This window comes from Hylobates moloch, unplaced genomic scaffold, assembly GCF_009828535.3.
Source record: "Hylobates moloch isolate HMO894 unplaced genomic scaffold, HMol_V3 SCAFFOLD_16, whole genome shotgun sequence".
In the NCBI taxonomy this organism is placed as follows: domain Eukaryota; kingdom Metazoa; phylum Chordata; class Mammalia; order Primates; family Hylobatidae; genus Hylobates; species Hylobates moloch.
The window spans coordinates 18,014,186-18,021,268 of record NW_026652291.1 but is presented as its reverse complement, the minus strand read 5'-3'; the positions used below and the strand labels follow the sequence as shown (position 1 = coordinate 18,021,268).

The 7,083-nt window shown below is 36.5% G+C and overlaps 1 pseudogene; it reads left to right on the top strand.

Annotated features, from left to right (window-relative positions):
* The first annotated feature begins 6,500 nt into the window (after positions 1-6,500).
* On the top strand, positions 6,501-6,585 carry LOC116456506 (small nucleolar RNA U3; annotated as a pseudogene).
* The last annotated feature ends 498 nt before the right edge of the window (positions 6,586-7,083 follow it).

The following is a 7,083-nucleotide window of genomic DNA, read 5'->3' as shown; positions in this document are numbered from 1 at the left end:
ATCAAGCTTCACTCATACTCCCAATAGGAACAAAAATTATTGAATTAAGTACATAAATACTTAATGATTAGTTACTACAGCCAAGACACAGTGCTAGATTCATGAACTATCGAGAGCAACAGGTATATACATAGCTCTTGTCTTAATTGAGACTAGTGTTTGTCAGATACAATTTGTTTTTAATAAAAACTTTAATGAGTGCCTATTTTGTACTATATAGTATGCTTTGTACTCAAGATTATCTATTCTATTTCTCATAACAGCTCATTGAAATAGATAATACTGATGTGCTTTGCAAATTAACAAAAAAACTATGACTCAGGAAAAACAAACCATTTCCCTAGATTACAAAATTGATAAGCAAAAGAGTATGAATTCCAACAAAGTCTACCTGATTCCAAGTCTCATTTTAAGTATGACCAGTTGTTTCTATGAATAGGCCTCTTTTCTTCATTCTGTTACCTATATTTTGGTTTCCTGACTTTTAGTCAGTAACAATTTATACTGTAGGATTTCTTTCTGTTTTTACTTCATCCAGATATTTCTAACAATGTCTTAAAACTAATATCTGAATCCCTAAAGCCTTTTAGTAACCACACTTAATTATTTCTCAAACTGTCTTTTCATGGTCCACCCATAACATAGGGGCTGTTAGGATAGCATTTGTGCCTCTTCCATGGGATAGAAAATTCGCTTCCTTCATCCTAGAGATTGAAACAAGACTGGCCATTTGCAGTACTGCATTAGAAACTTGGATATTATTTGATTTCCTAAAGAAAATTGATAATCAACTACATGGAGATGTTTTCAAGAGTTTGCTTTGATCTAATAGTTACAACCTGATAATATGATTCTTTTATAAATCAAATGTTATTTCTTGCAGAAAACCCAGACATACGTCTAAGGATGTTTTTCATGATCTCATCGAAGCCACTCCAATGAGGAAAGAAACAGAGAATGCTGGTCCTTTTTCATCCAGCATGAGCAATATGAACTTGAAAAAAGGTAATGTGCCAAGGATTCAAATAAACACACTTTCTTGTATCTGCCCTACAAATGCAAAGTTCTCTCCAAGCTTTGAACTTAATCCAGCAGTAGGCAGGACCACCTACTGTTTTCTCTCTTTGTTGACCTAGTAGAGATGATTCATGCATTGATCAAGAAGGAAACAACCATCCGTCAAGGTAAGAGCCTTTGGCTGTACCAAACATCAGTGAACCCAGCCAGCATGCTCCCTACATTAAAGTACTCTAGCACATTAATTTCAAACCTGCACCCTGTAGATATATTCGGAACAGTCCCAGGCTACTGTTCTACAGACAAATAAATCACAGTTAATAGGTACTGTGCAGCATCTAACATTATCCACATATATAATCTATAGAAATTATCATCTTATGGCAAACTTTTCAAACACCCTATACCTTAGGGAGAAAACACCCACACCCACACACACACACACACACACACAAATACACACACGCATGATATTAAGTAGAGTTGATATTAATTTGCAGTATTAATTAGTGTTAGTAGTAGTATTAATATACAATATTAGTGCTAGTGATAGTATTAATACAGTAAATTAAACAGTTTGGAGCATCACTCATTTATCAAGAAACAAAATCACAGACAATTAGAGTTGAAAAAGCTTATTTCTTTGTTGCTTCCTACCCAATTCAGGATCCCCGTTCTGCAATATTAAAACCCAAAGGTCACTTGGTCTCTGGTTTTACTCTCAAACAATAGCAATAAACCTGTGTTATAAGGTCCATTTCATTTTTGGATAAGTCTAATTGTCAGAAATTTCTTCTGCATAACCCCAAGCCTTATCTTTTACATTTTCTAACCACTGACCCTAATTAACCCATTAAGTTTATAGAGAAAAATCAAATCCCTCTGTCACATGACAGCATGTCAAATGTGACCACAATTATTACTTTGGCAATTTCTCTGCGTATTTTCAAGGACTTCCTTAAGGTCACTATTCCTAGCGATTCTAATTACTTTGCTCTTAAATCTACCATTTCTAATAGACTTCCCATTTCCCTCAAAATGTAGCTTCTTTTATTTTTTTGTATTGTCACCAAGAATATGTAGGATTAGTCTTAGCTTTCTTCAGACACTCGTCTTGCAGAGTTGGATGAATTTTTTTTTTTTTTTTTTTTAGATGGAGTCTCACTCTGTTGCCCAGGTTGGAGTGTAGTGGCACAATCTTGGCTCACTGCAACCTCTGCCTCCCTAGTTCAAGCAATTCTGCCTCAGCCTCCTGAGTAGCTGGAACTACAGGCATACTTCACCAGGCCCAGCTAATTTGTGTATTTTCAGTAGAGATGAGTTTTCACCATGTTGGCCAGGCTGGTCTCAAACTCCTGACCTCAAATGATCAGCCCCCCTCAGCCTCCCAAAGTGCTGAGATTACAAGCGTAAGCCAGTGTGCCCAGCCTGGATAAATTTAAATAGCTCTAGTAAGAAAATTTTTAAAAAACAATTCATTTTAGAAAAATTTCAGATTTACAAAACAGTTGCACAAGTAGTGTAAAGTATTGCATTATGTTTTTCTCCAGATCTCTCCAAATGTGAACAACATAACCAGAGTATAATTTTCAACATCAGGAAATTAACATTAATGTCATACTATTATCATAGACTTTTTATTTCAAATTCATCTTTTACCCTACTGTTTCTCATTTCAGATCCAATCTAGGATCATCTAGGAAATGAGAAATCTCACAGCTCACCAAAAGCCTACAGTGAGTGAGAGTTATTTTGTGCATTTTGCCCTATAATTCTACTCTTTACCCTACCCCAAAACAAAAAGAGTTCTTCAGAAGTTTTATTTAATAAAACATCTCTCTGATAAGAGGAATGAGAAATTAGTTCAGAAAAACTGGCAAAGCCAAGGTGGTAACCATGATAAGCAGCTTTTACATAAGGAGAAATCAAAGGCTATTTCATGTGAATAAAGTAATGTCCCTCAGTGCTCCTGGAACTGATTCACAGGCTGAGATGTTATCATGACTGTTCAGAGGAACAAGGGAATTTCAAAGAAACCCAAGGCATTAATTAAAGCAATCAAAACTTCTCTTTTACCATAACTAAAGGGGAAAGAGCAGCCTTCTCTCTTAATGTGTGCCCGTCCTTGAGACATTCCTCCACCAAAACCTACAGAAGGATCAGTACCTCCTCCCTGGATAAGTCAGATGTGCACAGGAATCCAACTCAATGCCTGCACTCAAAAGTGAAATGTTGAATGCCGGTCTTCATGCAGTTTCCCACAAATTAGCGTACTTACACTCCTTCGAAAGCATTTCTAGTTAAAAAAATTTACATACCCACAAACATACACATATACATATCCTGAAGATGCTACCTGTATTTTGTAGGTTAACTTTACACAAAAAGGGAATAATTAGGAAGAACTGAAAGCAGAAAATGGTAAACCAACCATTGATTTCACTGAAGAAATTGGAAACAGCTTCTCCCTAGCTGGAGAAAAATATTGGATTGAGAATTCTACTCTTGATCTTGCAGATGACAGGCACTATAAGCCCAAAGATGCTGACAATCTAATGGCAGAGATAGACGTGCAAACATAATTTTAAGACTTTGTGCTAAATGCAAAGATAGAGGTGAGTCCTGGGTAATAGAAAGTAGGACCTTGTAAAGGGAGAAGAAACTATAAATTAGAGCAGATATTAAGTGTTTATTATGTGGAAAGCAGTTTTGTGACAGCCCCATTTGTTAGAGGGTAGTGTGACTAAGCACAATTTAGCCAATAATGAACACTGGTGACCAGTATTTGACTTTTTCTCTTTCTCATTAAGAATGACTCTCTCCTCCTAGCAAAAACCTATCACAGGCCAGCCTTCCTTTGGGGCACAGGCTCTGTCTCCTCCACTTACTCAGGATCCTGCTCCAGCAACTGCTGCCTCTCTTTCCTGTAGCACAACTTTTCCCTACCTTAGCGGACTATTTTCATTAGCATATATGCAAATCATCATTTTCCCATCTAAAAAATAATAATAGCCTCCTCTAGCTAAAGTTTCTTTCATTTACTTCCCAATTTATTTTATTCTTCTTCTCAGAAAAACTCCTGAAAAGAATTATCTATACTTGATTTCTTCAATTTTTCTACTCCTTTTCCCTCTTAATTATATTCCAATCAGGCTATCAACTATCAAGATTACCAGTGGCCTCTATTTTAAATCTAGTGGTCAATTTTAAGCTATACATCAGTAATTAGAAGAATGCTCAACACAGGAAAGGTGCTCTAGAGTTGCAGGTTAAGTACATGGATACATGAATGGAGGTAACATATAGTCAAGAAGGCCTTTTGAAATTATACAACATAGGGCTACATATACACAGCGTAAAAAAGTAAGGATAATATTTGCAAAACATACTTTCAAAAATGCTTAATGTGCAGGGCATGGTGGCTCATGAGTGTAATCCACTTTGGGAAGCCAAAGTGGGCAGATCACCTGAGGTCAGGAGTTCGAAACCAACCTGGCCAACATGGTGAAACCCCATCTCTACTAAAAAAAATACAAAAATTAGCCAGGTGTGATGGTGAGCACCCATAATCCCAGCTACTCAGGAGGCTGAGGCAGGAGAATCACTTGAACCCGAGAGGCAGAGTCTGCAGTAAGCTGAGATCACGGCACTGCACTCCAGCCTGGGTGACAGAGCGAGACTCAGTCTCAAAAAAAAATTGCTTAATGCATGAATAAAAAATTTTACCAATCTATCAATTTTTAGGCATGTCGGCATGGAATCTGAATCATGCAATAGTCAAGGAAGTGAAGAAAAAAATACCTTTCACATTTTAAAAAGCCCATATAAACATCGTAAATGTAAAATGCTATCTTGTAACAAATTATTATGAATTCACCTTTGGTGTTTTTAGATCCAGGGAAAAGAATATTGAAGAATACAAGACTCACAGAAAAATGAAATGGAGAAAGAGGGAGGAAGTGGAGGGTGTGAAAGGGGGTTCTAAAATGGTTGATAGATAACCATAAAAACAAGGACAATAATAACACAATGAACCTCTTGTGAGTATTTAACTATGATTCAGTTACTGCTTTATTCACTTGGTAATTTTATTCAATCCCATCGCCCACTGCTATGGTCTGAATGCCCCCAAAATTTCATATGCTGAAACTTAATTGCCAATGTGATAATGTTAAAAGGTAGGGCCTTTAGAAGGTGATTCAGTCATGAGGGATACTTTAATATGGATTAGCAACCCAATAAAAGGGCTAGAAGGAACTGGCTAGCCCCTTTTTGCCTTTCCATCCCCTCTGCCATGGGAGGATACAGCATTTGTCCCCTCCAGAGGACACAGCATTCAAGGTGAAATCTTGGAAGCGGAGACCAATCCCTCATGAGACATTGAACCTGCCTGAGCTTTGATTTTGGACTTCCTAACCTCCCTAACTGTAAAGAATAAATTTTAATTCATAAATTATCCAATCTCTAGTATTTTTTATAGCAGCATGAAGAGATGAAAACACCAACTATTTCAAATAATTGTAATTAGTTTCCCTAATTTAGGGATGAATAAACTGAAGCCTCAAATTTGAAGTAACTTGTCTAACATCATACAGATTATAAGCACCTAGTACAAGATGGAGCCAGAATATCATCACAAAAGAGTCTGTAGTAAGTCAGACTAACAGGACTAACTTAGAGGTCAGAGTCTACCAAAGACACAGAGCATTTCACATAACCCTCCCATAGGCAGATCTCAAGAAACTCCCTTCAACTTTTTCTTTGTGATGAGTCAACTAACTGACTGAGTATCAGGACATAGGAGTGGCAAATAAATCAAGATGTGATTCACATTATTTATGGCGCTCACCCATGTAGGGCTTGGTATCCAAAAATGAAAGGCTGTGTCATTAGCCCACATCATTATTATAGAAGACTCCTCTAGCAATACATCTAAAAACAATTAATTAAAGAAAACCAGTGAATGCTTTCAACCTCCAAAAATTAAATTAATTCATAATTAATAAGATAACAGCAATTCACTAGGCTATAATATTTTAAACCAGCAAAGCAGGGTAATAATGAAGTAATCAACTGTATCTCTTATAACAAAGAGACTTTAACACATAGTTTATTTATGTGAAGGAAACATGGTCAGCAACCCATAGGGAGTGAATGTAAGAAATAAATTAATCAAAAGGATCCTGAGGAGAGAGATTTTCCTGTTTCAAAATCAAAGGAGTCTTTCTTCCAATAAAATTGACATCTCAATTCTTCAAAATGTGAATATACATAAATAATGAATAACTTACCTGCTGATAATCACCATCTATCTTACAGGCACAATTACAGAATTTCTATAGTATAGGATTTAGTGGAGGCACAAGCTGTATTGCTGTATAAGTGTAATTTTGGAAGAGCTATTATTCTGCAAGTAAAATATTATATAATTACCCCTGAAACTGTTGCATGTAAGAGTACAACAGTGATAAAAAGAGTTCATGAAGACTATACTTTCAGGGATCATTTCTATAGTATGTTACTAGAGAAGTTTCTCTGAACGTGTAGAGCACCGATGGTACTGGTACCACAACAGAGACATAGATCAATGGAACAGAACAGAGCCCTCAGAAATGACGCCGCATAGCTACAACTATCTGATCTTTGACAAACCTGACAAAAACAAGAAATGGGGAAAGGATTCCCTATTTAATAAATGGTGCTGGGAAAACTGGCGAGCCATATGTAGAAAGCTGAAACTGGATCCCTTCCTTACACCTTATACAAAAATTAATTCAAGATGGATTAAAGACTTATATGTTAGACCTAAAACCATTAAAATCCTACAAGAAAACCTAGGCAATACCATTCAGGACATAGGCGTGGGCAAGGACTTCATGTCTAAAACACCAAAAGCAATGGCAACAAAAGCCAAAATCGACAAATGGGATCTCATTAAACTAAAGAGCTTCTGCACAGCAAAAGAAACTATCATCAGAGTGAACAGGCAACCTACAGAATGGGAGAAAATTTTTGCAACCTACTCATCTGACAAAGGGCTAATATCCAGAATCTACAATGAACTCA